This window comes from Dioscorea cayenensis, unplaced genomic scaffold (genome assembly GCF_009730915.1).
Source record: "Dioscorea cayenensis subsp. rotundata cultivar TDr96_F1 unplaced genomic scaffold, TDr96_F1_v2_PseudoChromosome.rev07_lg8_w22 25.fasta BLBR01000088.1, whole genome shotgun sequence".
Taxonomy (NCBI): Eukaryota; Viridiplantae; Streptophyta; class Magnoliopsida; order Dioscoreales; family Dioscoreaceae; genus Dioscorea; species Dioscorea cayenensis.
The window spans coordinates 10,382-24,682 of record NW_024086479.1 but is presented as its reverse complement, the minus strand read 5'-3'; the positions used below and the strand labels follow the sequence as shown (position 1 = coordinate 24,682).

Below are 14,301 nucleotides of genomic sequence, written 5' to 3'. Positions count from 1 at the left end.
TGTCTGAGCATAGAACCTCTCAAAAACCTTGGCCAATACCCCTCGAAACCCTAGCCGAAGCCCTCTCGCAAGTTGGGGAATAGATGGAGAAAAGAATCCAAAAATCGGGGCTGAACCGGCTTTAAATAGGGCTGGAATCGGGCAACTCCACTCAGGCGTGATTCGGTACACGCGCCCATGCGGAATTTCCACACGGGCATGGATAATTTCCACACGCCCATGTGGATTCTCTGAACTCATGTTTTCTCGGCCGGTTGTGAACAGTGTTCCGCTAAAGTACCTGACCTAAAATACTTCCTGAGTCCATACTTTCATCGGAGTAATGCAAACGGGCGCACGTTCACGTCGTGGATCACTTCTTTAATGATAGACAAGTTGGTGGAGCTCTTGTTCTATGTGTATAAGTCGGAATGCTCGAGTGTGACTGCCTTTGTACCCCTCCAAATTGATGTGCCAAACTCGAATACGAGGAGGTTGGCACACACTCTAGCATCTCACACTCGACCTATGTCTTCGCATTTGAACCTTAGCAAGATTTCCTCTAAAATCGGTGCATTGTGATCCACATTGGCTCCTTTACTTCAAAGTCGGCCTCTGATAAGTGCTTGTGTGATATGAATGCGAAGCATTCTTTACTTATGTTGAGCATTACTTTTCTCAGGTTTTTTCCCGATTTACACTTAGTGTACTACTCACTCTTTGAACTCTACTGGAAACTCATGTTTGATGTTAAAGGGATTAGTTAGGTTTATGTTTTATGTTAAACTCTGAAAAAAAAGGAAAAAATGAAAAGAAGGAACAAAATAGTATTATTGTTTATTTGTGTTCGTTGGGTGGAAAGAGCTACCACCTATGAAGTATGAAGCTACTCTCACAAGTCGGATACTAGTTATGCCCTAATGAGAGAAAGAGCTATCTCATAGGATGAGTGAAAGCTACCACTCGGGTGGAAAGAGCTACCACCTCGAAAGTGTGAAAGCCACCTTAGCGGCCGCTTTGGAAAGGGCTACCTTAGAAGATGTGTGAAGCTACTACCATCTTTTAAAATTTTTATCACTTTTGTAGATAATTAAGTCCCTTGTACTTAGAATTTTGATGAGTATAAATTGGGGTGCTTTGAGTGAGTTCACACACTTACATGAAATTCGGGTTTGTTGTCCTTTTTGATTCAAGTTTTTAGCTAGAGCATTGATTTTTCGTATTTAGTGTTAAAATTTTCCTTACTTGTAGAATACTTTCTTTGTATACCTCGGTAAACCTAAGGCCAAGCACTTTCAATATTTTGTTCATTGATGCACAGAATGTTTTAATGTTTGCTTGAGGACAAGAAAAAGCTTAAGTGTGGGGGAGTTTGATAAGTGCTTGTGCGATATGAATGCGAAGCGTTCATTCCTTATGTTGAGCATTACTTTTCTCAGGTTTTTACATTAATATGTGTGTTTTTATGTTACTTTTACGCAGGTAGAGCTGTGGAGCTGAGTATGAAGGAAATAGACCAATGTGGATCATAATGCACCTATTTTGGAGGAGATCTTGCTACGGTTCAAACGCGAAGACATAGGACAGGTGTGAGATGCTAGAGTGTGTGCCAACCTCCTCGCATTCGAGTGAGTACATCCATTTGGAGGGCACAAAGGCAGTCACACTCTAGCATTCCGTCTTATGCATATAAGAACAGGAGCTCCACCAACATATATATCATTGAAGAAGCAAGTGATTCACGACGTGAACGTGTGCCCGTTTGCGTTACCTCGATGAAAGTATGGAATTCGGAAGTTATTCAGGTCGAAGACTGTAGCAGAGCACTTCAGCAAGTACTGTAGCAGCACTGTTTACAGCCAGCCGAGAAACCAGAGAAACCGAGAATCCACACGGGCGTGTGGAAATTATCCACGCCCGTGTGGAAATCCCGCACGGGCGCGTGTATCGTCCAAGCCCATGGAGTTGCCCGATTCCAGCCCTATTTAAAGCCGATTCAGCCCCGATTTTGGTATTCTTTTCTCCATCTTTTCCCAACTTGTGAGAGGGCTTCGGCTAGGATTTCGAGGGGTATTAGCCAAGGTTTTGGAGAGGTTCTACGGCTCCGACATCATGATTCTATTAGGAAGAAAGTTGGTAGGGGAGCTTCGATCGAGGCGTATCCTATACCGGACGAAGGAATCCTTGGACGACGAGTAGAGGACTTTACACAAGACCATCGACACGACCATCGAGGGGGTTTATTTATGGATTCATTGCTTTTACATTTGATTTCTTTGATTGTACTTAGCTCCATGGAGAGCTAAACCCCTAGTGGGTACTTGGTGATTGTGAACCCTAGGATGTATTCGTTTCATTGAACTTCTTTATTATGCTTCCAATAAATTGATGTTTATTGTGAGTTCCAACCTTTAATGCTTGATTGTATGAACATTTCTCCTAGAGTGACACTAGGGTTGAGAGTTCTTGTTGGTAACCTTGTGAGTGAGTGACACACCACGAGCGTTAGACAAAGCTAGGTTGGAGAGGGTTGAGAGGGTGAGTCAAGAGGTACAGGAGCGTCCCCTTTCCCCACCGACGTGATAGATTCTACCTCCGTTCCTCATGTTCTTTGCGGCCATAATAGAGTGAATGGTCTAAGGGATGAACCTCCGTTGGGGCCTTATTGCGCGTGCAATGGAGTGAAGCGTTGAGGTGATCTTAGTATCTAGGGCTTAATAGTGGCTAGGGAGCTTCCGCCTGGACCAAAGGTTTAGGTCTAAATCTAGGAAGAGATTTATCACCTGGAATCCCTAGAGCTCATTACAACTCTATGCGAGTGCGAGGTGTTGAGATTGTTCGATTTCTCCTCCGGGACATGTATAGAGTTAGGCATAGTTGACCTTAGATTTGGGACTATGCATGTAAGGATTTCCACGACTCACCATTGCATTGATTAGGAAGCATAATAGAGAGTTCTTCCACTTGAAGTGATTATCCTAGGTGAATCATCATCCGAGTAACCCATCTTTATCGATTGCCTTGCCTCCTCCTTACTTTTGCTCTCTTACTTGTTGCTTTAAATTTTTGAGAATTGAATCATTAGCACACTTATCATTGTTGATACTCCACATAGCTAAGAATCAAATTAAGTGTCTATACTTCCTACTCCCTGTGGATTCGACCCCGCTCACCCGGGATTATTACTTCGACAAACCCGTGCACTTGCGGGATATAAGCAAGGGGACCTTGTCAAGTTTTTGGCGCCGTTGCGGGGGAGCTAGGCGTTTAGAGATAATTTGCACTTTGTTTTCTTAGCTATTTCACTACACATTCTATTTCATATCTTCTTATTCTATCATCGTTCTGATTTTCTTTTTCTTTACTATTATTGTAGCTCCAGGTTATAACCCGAGGGAATCCATCAATATTAATTGAAGGAGACCCTGAGCTTGAACATACACTTCGAAGGAAAGGGAAAGAACCAGTACAAGAACAGCCTAATCCAGCTGATTTGGAAGTAGAAGGATCTGACAACATGGCAGAACAAAATGAGCAACAACGAAGACTATCCAATTATGCGGACCTTCGAGTGTTGGGGACACAATCGAGTATTGTGCGTCCCCCAATTACTACTCGAAATTTTTGAGCTAAAAGCCGGCATTCATCCATATGGTGCAGCGAGTCAGCACAATTCAACGGTTTGGCCGATGAGGATCCAAAGCAGATCACATAGAGAGTTTCCTCGAGGTGTGTGACATGATGAAGATAAATGGTGTGACGGATGATGCCATCAAATTGAGAGCCTTCCCATTTTCCTTAAAGGGGAAAAGCAAAGCGATGGCTACACTTATTACCTAGGGGCATCAATCACTACATGGGAAGAGATGGTAGAAGCTTTTTCTAGCCCGTTATTTCCCATCTAGGAAAAAATCAGCAAAAGCTTAGGAATGAGATCTCATCCTTTATGGAGTTGGAATTGGAGTCTCTATTTGAGACATGGGAAAGGTTCAAGGAACTCTGCGCAGAGTGTCCGCAACACGGATTCCCGGAGTGGATGATTGTTCAAACCTTCTACAATGGTTTTGAACCCGAGTACAAGGCAACTCTTGGATGCTGCGGCAGGGAGGTACCTTAGGTAGCAAGACCCCCGACGAGGCTCGTCAATTGATTAAAGAAATGGGGTTAAATAGCTACCGAGTGGGAACGCTACGGAAAAAGAAAAAAGGTGGCCGGGTCTCCATGAAATTGATCGCGGTAACTTCATTGGCGGCCCAAGTGGAGAGTTTGAGTAAGAAGCTAGATCTTATAGCTTTGAATAGAGTTGCGGCCGTGACTAATTGCACCGGTTGTGGTGAAGGACATGCTTCCTCCGATTGCCCAATCGTCATTGGTGATGTTTCTTCAGTTGAGAATATTGACTTTGTAGGTAATGGAATGAGACCTCAAGGGAATCCATATAGCAACACCTACAATTCATGTTGGAAGAATCATCCCAACTTTTCATGGAGTAATCAAGGACCACAGAAGACCATGGGGCCATCGGGGTTCCAACAACAACAACAAGCCCCTCAAGTGGAAAACAGAATTTCAGGCTTGGAAACCCGAATGACGGATTTTGAGAAGCACTTGGCTAGATTTGTTCAATCGGCAAATACAAGGTTTGAATCACTCGAGGCTACACTTCGCAATCACACCGCCTCCTTGCACAATCTTGAAAATCAAGTGGGGCAAATTGCGAAATCTCTTTCTGAAAGGCCACATGGGAGTTTACCAAGCAACACGGAAACCAACCCGAGAGAACATGTGAAGGCGATCCCTTTGAGAAGTGGTCGTGAGGTTGAAGGGAGGCATCCGAGTGAGAAGCCGAAAGAACACGCACCCGAGGTTGTAGAGGTTGAGAAGGGAGCAAACAAAAAGAAAGAGGTGGCACCCCCACCTTTCAAGCCAAGAATCCCTTATCCCTCTAGATTGAAGAATGACCAAGGGGATGAATAGTATAAGAAGTTCTTGAGTTTGTTTAAGCAACTCCACATCAACATTCCTTTTGTTGAGGCTTTGGCTCAAATGCCTAAGTATGCAAAGTTCCTGAAAGACCTATTGACCAACAAGAGGAAATTGGAGGAGAGTGCTTCAGTGGTGCTTGATGCTTCATGCTCAGCGGTGTTGCAAAAGAACATGCCGAAGAAGAAGAAGGACCCGGGAAGCTTCATTATTCCGTGTAACATCGGCAACTTAGGTGAGGAAATGGCATTGGCGGATTCAGGGGCAAGTATTAATGTCATGGCATACACTTTCTTCCAAAAGCTAGGCTTGGGTGAGCCTAGGCCTACTCGGATGACTTTACAATTGGCGGACCGAATGGTACGACATCCGAGAGGCATCATTGAAGATGTGCTTGTCAAGGTGGACAAGTATATTTTTCCAGTTGACTTTGCAGTGCTAGATGTCGATGAGGATACAGATGTACCCATGATACTTGGGAGACCATTCTTGCGGACTTCCAAAGCATTGATTAACATAGACGGCGGAGAACTCACATTGAGAGTCAGAGACGATAAGCTCACTTACTGCCTTGCTGAAGCCATGCGGCATTCTCTCGATTTTGATGACACTTTGTATTTTCTAGACACTACTGATGAGATTGTTGATGAATATATACAAGAAATGTTCAACCCCGATCCGTATGAAGGTTTGTTCGACCAAGAGGAGAGCAATGAAGAAGTAATGATGCTTGGTTCGAATGGAGAGGAAACATCTACCCGTGGATCTTGAAGAATGTGCTCCGGAAAAATGAAGAGGGGCTAGGAGACACCACGAAAAACGCCCCAAGACTATTGGAGACGTAGATGAGCCAAGGAAGTTGGATGAGCGATTGCTAGGGTGGTCCGAGCTCGATAGTACACCCTCTACCCTCAAGAGACTTTGCTCATCATGCTTTCAAGTTATGGGTAAGAGGGCAACCTTCATTCATGAACCCCGTGAGGTAAGAAAGATACGTCAAGCTTAGTGACGTTAAACAAGCACTTCTTGAGAGGCAATCCAAGTGTTTACTGTTTTCGTACCTTTTAGTTTAGTTTGTTTGCATGAATAAATTGTTAAGTGTTGGTGTTGAAATTTTTTTAGTATTTGTCTCTGCGATTTTTATTGTGGGTTTTTAAAAGAATTCATTGTGTTTTGTTGCGAATTGGCGAAGTTTGGTCATTTGAGTTCTATTTTGTGTTTTTATCTGGTAAATTTTGCATAATAGGGCAGGGTCTCTGAGTGTGTAGACATGTTCGGGACTAGTTCTGCAGAGCTCGCGAGGTTTTTTTCTAAGTCATCCGGAGAAAACACGCAGGGCGTCGGAAATTCCACACGCCCGTGGATGTGTACTGTGAACTCATCCAGAGAGGGCACAGGGGCGTGCGGCTGCCCCTGTGGACGACTATGCGACTGGCCTTGATGCAGAGTTGGGCAAATTCTCCCGAGAACACACAGGGGCGTGGACTCGCCCCTGTGGGTGACCTTGTTAACCACACAAGGGCGTGGGTAATTTTCGCACACCCGTGCGAAACTCTACAGGTTGTTCCCTCCATCCCGAGAAAACATAGGGCCGTGCGGCTGCCCCTGTGAATTGGGATTGTGAATGTCCACGCCCGTGGGGAATTTCCGCCCGGGCGTGTGGAAGACTTGATATCTTTCTCGAATGTCCAGGGAAGCCACAGGGGCGTGCGTCTGCCCCTGTGGGTCTGGCGCACGGGCATGGATAATTTCCGCACGCCCGTGGGAGATCGTTCTAAATCAGTGAGAGTTTTTCCCAAGAGCGCATAGGGGCTTGCATACGCCCCTGTGGAGCTTTTGAAGTGAGGCACACGGGCGTGGGGAATTTCCACACGCCCGTGTGGATGCACAGAACGTTAAAAGTCGCGAGTTCTGTTTAAAAAGGGGATGATTTCTCTCCTTCTTCACGACTCCTTTTCACTTGAAAACACTCTCACAACATCCTCCGAGTCCATTGTGCCAGTTGGTGGGATTTTAACAAGTTTTCAGGCCGACTCTTTATTTCCTCACTTCTCCTCGTCGGTAAATTCATTTTCATCATCTTCTTCATCAATTCATGATTTCTATTGATTAATCCGGGTTAATAATGCTTCGTTTCTTCAATTGGAACAATGATTTACGTTTAGAACGAAGTTAGAGATATTATTGAGTTGTATTTTTTTGGATTGTTGATGCCCCGGCGTGCGGTTCTCACGCCCGTGAATCCACACGGGCATGCGGAAATTCCACTACGACCGTGTGGATTTTACGCGAGTATTGTTTTATCAACTTGTTTGACTAATTTTTGTTTTAAATTTGGCGGATCATGGCACCTAGGACAAAGAAGCAAGGCGATAAAAGGCCACGTGAGTCATCCTCCCGAGCCCGAGGCCATGCGATTTGCAATTCCTGAACATCAGACCCGTTATGAGCGCTTATCGAGACTCCGCTTGGGACGGACTCGATTCCTCGGACCACGACTATACTCACGAGATCTTGACGAGGGAGATGAGTTCACTGATGAGGTTAAAGACCTTGTTTCAGATGGTGGTTGGCGGCAGTTGTTGACAATTAGAGAGCCAGCTATCCGAGAGTTTGCACTTGAGGTGCTCTCCTCGTTTGAGTTTGATAGAGTGTATGCGAGCTTCAACAGTTTGGGCACCATTCAGTTCAGAGTGTTTGGACGCCACCATAGCTTGAGCATTACATAGTTTTCCATACTACTTGGCTTATACGAGCAGGCATTCACAGATTCAGAGTATGCACAGTTGCCTACTGATTATCCTTGAACCCTGACCCAGCAGAGAGCTTACAGAGTGCTATGTGGTCAAGGTCAGTATGAGCTGGGGGTCTCCAAGGCCACGTGCCTTTCCCGACCTGCCTACAGATATTTGCACGCCATCATGAGTAGGTCGGTGAATGGCCGTGGCGATAGTACTGATGTCTTGAGCAGCCAGGAGTTGTTGTACTTGTACTCGATGGTAGAGCGCGTACCGATCCACTTAGGGCACATCTTGGCTGATTACATCAGACACCAGGGACAGTACACTAGACTGGGAGTGATCTTCTCGGGCCCTTACATTACGAGATTAGTGCTGGGCATGGGTCTCTTGGATTCGATTCGTGGGGCCGAGAAGACGAGTGTACCCGCTCCCCTGGGCCTAGAGATAATGCGGTTGATGGGCATGGTTACCAGGATTTGGACATGGGTTTTTGCGTTAGTCCTACCAGCCCCAGAGATAGCTGAGGATGAGGGTGATGACACCGGAGCATCTCAGCCCGCCCCCGAGCCTCAGCCCGCATCGATGGAGACTGAGGCACCTCCAACGGCCGAGGAACCACCCACAGTGTGTATGTTTTCACCTTCTCGAGCCAATGATCGCTTTGAGAGGCTAGAGAATGCTATAGGAGTGGTCCGAGCCGAGGTTGCCGAGATTAGGGCTACGCAGGCCACTCAGTACACAGATTAGGGTTTCGACATATTACAGCAGATCCTAGTGCGAGACATTGCCTCATCATTTGTCCTACAGCCGAGGACTCTTCAGGCCCTGCTAGTGCCTCCAACACCTCCATCCTCGACCCCAGCACCGGAGGACCCACTATATGCTTCCACTTCAGATAGGCGTAGCTGAGCCCGAGAGCGACTCCGACACTTGACCTTTCTTTTACTTTCATGCATTTTAGTTTATCTTATTTTCTTGTTTTTAGACTTGTTCACTCATAAAGGATTTTTCTTCTGAGTTTATGTTATTTTGCATTATCGAGTTGTATTCATTGCTTTATCTTTTATACACTCGAGTTATTTTTGTTTTTCTTGAGCTTCACTGAACCCCCTCGTGTATGCGTATAGATGGTCTTGTCTTCTTGGAAATTGAGACTTAGTCATGGGCACGGTCAAGGTGTTTCGACACTTGGCCGTGCGAGCTTCACAACCCGTTGGAACACTACTCCCGATGAATTAGCTTCATCAAACACAACACTAGGAGTCAGGGGAGTATTGTTTTGATTGCTTCTCCCACATCTATTTTTGAATGATATATTTTGAGTGAGCTTGCATGTGTACATTGAGGACAATGTACAACTTAAGTGTGGGGGGGGGGAGTTTCATAATGTGCACATCTTTTCTATCGTTCTTGATTGATATATGCTCACATAGCCAATGCGGTTAACGTTAGTTGCAATGTTTGTATTCTGAAGTCTAGGAGAATTGTTAACATTGAATGTTTTCATGCTCTATTGGAAATTCATGTTTGATGTTAAAGGGACTAGTTAGGTTTACTTCTTTTGCTAAATTGAAAAAAAAAAGGAACAAAATAGTTTTATTGTTTATTTGTATTTGTTGGGTGGAAAAAGCTACCACCTATGAAGAATGAAGCTACTCTCACAAGTCGGATACTAGTTATGCCTAATGAGAGAAAGAGCTATCTCATAGGATGAGTGAAAGCTACCACCCGGGTAGAAAGAGCTACCACCTCAAAAGTGTGAATGCCGCCTTAGCGGCCGCTTTGGAAAGGGATACCTTAGAGGATGTGTGAAGCTACTACCATCTTTTAAAATTTTTCTCACTTTTGTAGATAAATAAGTCCCTTGTACTTAGAACTTTGAGGAGTATAACTTGGGGTGTTTTGAGAGAGTTCACACACTTACACGAAATTCGGGTTTGTTATCCTTTTTGATTCAAGTTTTTAGCTAGAGCATTGATTTTTCGTATTTAGTGTTGAAATTTTCCTTACTTGTAGAATACTTTCTTTGTATACCTCGGTGAACCTAAGGCCAAGCACTTTCAATATTTTCTTCATTGATGTACAGAATGTTTTAATGTTTGCTTGAGGACAAGAAAAAGTTTAAGTGTGGGGGAGTTTGATAAGTGCTTGTGCAATACGAATGCGAAGCGTTCATTCCTTATGTTGAGCATTACTTTTCTCAGGTTTTACATTAATATGTGTGTTTTTATGTTACTTTTACGCAGGTAGGGCTGTGAGGCCAAGTATAAAGGAAATAGGCCAATGTGGATCATAATGCACCTATTTTGGAGGAGATCTTGCTAAGGTTCAAACGCGAAGACATAGGACAGGTGTGAGATGCTAGAGTGTGTGCCAACCTACTCGCATTCGAGTGAGTACATCCATTTGGAGGGCACAAAGGCAATCACACTCGAGCATTCCGTCTTATGCATACAAGAACAAGAACCCCACCAACATATATATCATTGAAGAAGCAAGTGATTTACGACGTGAACGTGTGCCCGTTTGCGTTACCCCCGATGAAAGTATGGAATTGGGAAGTTATTAAGGTCAAAGACTGTAGCAGAACACTGCAGCAATTACTGTAGCAGCCGGCCGAGAAATCATAGAAACAGAGAATCCACATGGATCATTAATTGAGAAAATTCGGTCCTATCCATTATGATTGATTAATTCCTCCACGGCCTCGGCCAAACCTAGAACTTTGAGGTCATTGCGATCAATTATCCAGATAATACCAAAGGGTTTGGACTTCAAAAGGTTATAGCGTGCCCTATGTTGCGGCGAGGCTAAGGATGGCACTCCACTAAGTTCCGCATCATGTCTAGGACGCTTTGATAAAACACTCTTGACCGGCATTCCTAAACAACAAAAACACAAGATCAAACCATGATTTTCATGAATATAATTATAGGGGGTATCCATATCATCATATGATGAAAAAAAAGAATAAAAAAATTGAGTGCACAACATTTTCAATGTGAAAAATAAAAAAAATCAGCCATTGCGACAGTACCCGTGAAAATTTTTGCAAGAGTTCTCCTAGACATGGAGCTTCCCAAAATTTACAAACGAAGGAGAAACTCAAGGGATTAAGCATACACCACATCACAACAACCAAATACGTCATTCAACCTACAAAGATAAAATAAGAACACAACAAAATCCAAGTTTGTGACAAAACCTTGAATTAGGGCTTGAAAGCTTGGAGTGAAGAGATCCGGTGAAAAAGATGGTAAAATTGTGATTAAATTCCACGGTTGAGTTTCCAAGATGGAGGAGAGAGGATTAGAGAAGGAAAAACCAAGAAAATGGTGGAGAAATGAGGTAGAGTGAAAGATAAATGGGAGAAAACTAAGAGGAGAAGTTGGAGGGTGGAGTAGAGAGAGAAAGGGGAAAAACACCCCTTTAATGGGCTGGCCAGCCTATGCGGGTCCCATGCGGGCGCATGCTACCCGCATGGGTTGGAAAATTTTAGCCTGAAAGACTCACGGGCACCATGCGGGCGCATGGCGCCCGTGAGCTTTTCAGCCCGCGAGCGCAACGTGAGGCCGAAAGCCTCATGGGCGGTCTCGCGGGCACATGGCACCCGTGAGACCCACAGCCCATTGACTAAGGCTCCTCGTGAGGGGCCTCTTGCAGCCGCAATGATGCCTGCAAGGCCATGGATCATGCCACAAGTGTCCATATGGGTCGTATACAGCCCGTATGGACCTGGAAAATCAAAAAATTGGCATGGTTCCTCTTGCAAACTCAATAAAATACGAATTACAACCATTTAAATGTTGAGAGGACAATGAAACACTACTAAACATTGCTAATTTAAGGACAAAGACAAGCGAGCAAGCCTAAGCATGAGTTGAGCACAACAACAACAACAACAACAACAACAACAAAATAAAAAAAAGTACGAAAATCTCACAAACATGAGCATTCAACCACAATAAAGAAACTAAGTAACTAAAAGAAATACGAAAATTTAAAGATGACGAATTAAAAGACTTGGGTTGCCTCCCATGAAGCGCTTGTTTAGCGTCATTAGCTCGACGTACCTTCATTCTTACCTCATGGGGGATTAAATGGTGGGGACTTACCTCCAAACCCAAGAGAAGTGCTCCAAGATGGGAAACTAATCGAGAGGCATGAAAAGACATGGAATTTACCCTTCCCATCGAAGAATAGTCAATTGATCTCCCGTGGTGGTGACAGAGCGCAATTCGTCCTCACTTTCTGTTTCTTGCCCCTCTTACACCAGATTTTCCTAGTGGTTGATTTCTTTTTATTGTTCGGCCACGGAAATGTCCCCACATAGCCTACATGCTTTACTTGTGTGGGAGGCGGATTGTTCTCCTTGCACTCATCGTTATCCATTCCTTCCAAAAATTCATCCAAGGGGTTAATTGGCAAGACCTCTTGCACACAATCAGTAATAAGCATATCAGTTTCATCAGTAAAATAGAGGGGATCATCGTGGTCCAAGATGTGTTTCATGGCCGAGGGAAGAGTGAGAATGACATCCTCATCCCCCACTCTCAACGTCATTTTCCTCCCTTTTACATTAATTAGAGCACCGGCGGTGTTAAGAAATGGTCGCCCGAGGATTAATGGTACTTTAACATCACCATCCACATCAAGAATAACAAAATCTACCGGGATAATGAACTTATCTATTCTAACCAGCACATCCTCAACAACAACACATGGTTTCTTTATAGAACGATCTGCAAGTTGTATTGTAATCCTTGTGAGCCTCATGTCTTCCAATCCCAGTTTCAAAAACAGCTTGTAAGGCATTACATTAATGCTGGCCCCAGAATCTGCCAAGGCTTTTTCTTGCATACCTTCCCCAATCACACATGGAATAATGAAACTCTCGGGATCAGTAAGTTTCTTAGGGAGCTTCCTCTGAATCATTGCAGAGCAATTCCGTGGTAATGCAATTATTTCTAATTCCTCCAACTTTCTCTTGTTAGTCAACATGTCTTTCATAAACTTTGCATACTTGGGCATTTGAGTTAACGCTTCAACATGAGGGATATTTATGTGCAACTTCTAGAATACATTGAGGAATTTCTTGAATTGAGCCTCGCCTTTATCTTGCCTCAGCCTAGTCGGGTAAGGAATCACTAGCTTGTACTCGGGTATCCTTGGTGTTAGTAGTTTAAGGGTTCCTTCATCTTGTTTTTCCTTTACCCTACAACTTCACTCTCAGATGGCTTAGGGTTTTCCTGTACGGCTACCCCATTATGTTTAGTGCTTGAGCCTGTTTCCCGCTCCTGAGAGTGACGACTTTCAAATGCTCCCTCGGATTATTTTCCGTGTTACTAGGTAAGCTATCCGGTGGGCGCTCCGAATTTTCCCTAGCAAGTTGCCCAACATGGTTTTCTAATGGTTGAATGGAGGCTTGAACATTCCTCAAAACATTGTTCACTTTAGCGAATTTTGCCTCGGTATTGATCATAAAGCTCGCTAACACATCTTCAGTGGTGAACTTCTTCTCGGGCTGCTGAGGAGGTTGATGTAAAGGCCTTGTGGTTGTGGGGGCCGATGTTGCTGTTGTTGACCCCATGAAAAATTTGGGTGATTCCTCCACCTCAGATTATATGTGTTTCCATAGGGATTCCCCAGGCCTCTGGAAGCTTCCCTAACATAATCAACTGCCTCTACTGGGGCATCAGTGGCTATTGAGATTGGACACTAAACAGTAGCATGCCCCGCCCCACAGGTCTTGCAAGACAAAACTACTCCAGAATTTGAACTTGTACCCAACACAAACTGATCGAATCTCTTTGTTAGGGCCTCAACCTTGGCGGCTAGCGTAGTGTTGTCATTTATCTCATAAATATTCCAGCTGCCTTAGGGGGCTTCTGCCTAGTAGACCAATGGCATTCATTAATTACCATGTTTTCAATCAAAATTTCAGCATCTTCAAGGGTTTTATTACTCAATGACCGCCCTGCTGTAGCATCGATGAGCTGTCTTGTTGCATAATTCAGGCCATTACAAAGCATCTGGATCCTCATCCATAAGGAAAAACCATGATGGGGACACTTGTGTAGGAGATCCTTGAATCTCTCATGTGCTTCAAAAAGTGTCTCGCAGTCCCCTTGCCAGAATGCAGAAATCTCTTGTCTCAATTTAGCGGCTTTGCTTGGTGGGAAATACCTAGCAAGAAATTTGTCCACCATTTCATTCCAAGTGGTGATCGATCCCGAAGCCAATGAAGTAAGCCATCTATATGCTGCTCCCCTTAGACTGAAAGGGAATAATCTCAATCTTATAGCATCATCGGACACTGAGTTAAAACGAAAGGTGGAACAAATTTGGAGGAATCGAGACAAATGAGCATGCGGATCTTCATCAGCTAGCCCATCAAATTGTATGGAATTTTGAACCATCCCAATTGTGCTTGCTTTGATTTCAAAGTTATTAGCCAGCACGATGGGAGCATGCACACTGTATTCATCACCAGTAAACTAAGGCCTTTCATAATCAGACAAGGTTTGCCTTGGTTCTGCCATGACTGAAGGTTCACTAATCTCAACTCGTGTTCCTTGATGTTCTAAACTCTCAGCCA

At 44.2% G+C, this 14,301-nt stretch overlaps 2 non-coding genes across 2 annotated transcripts; one reads left to right on the top strand and one right to left on the bottom strand.

Annotated features, from left to right (window-relative positions):
• Positions 1-3,898: 3,898 nt before the first annotated feature.
• Positions 3,899-4,005, bottom strand: LOC120253458. Its single transcript, XR_005534277.1, has one exon. It is a non-coding gene; the product is annotated as a small nucleolar RNA R71 (small nucleolar RNA).
• Positions 4,006-13,757: 9,752 nt separating this feature from the next.
• Positions 13,758-13,864, top strand: LOC120253457. Its single transcript, XR_005534276.1, has one exon. It is a non-coding gene; the product is annotated as a small nucleolar RNA R71 (small nucleolar RNA).
• Positions 13,865-14,301: the final 437 nt, after the last annotated feature.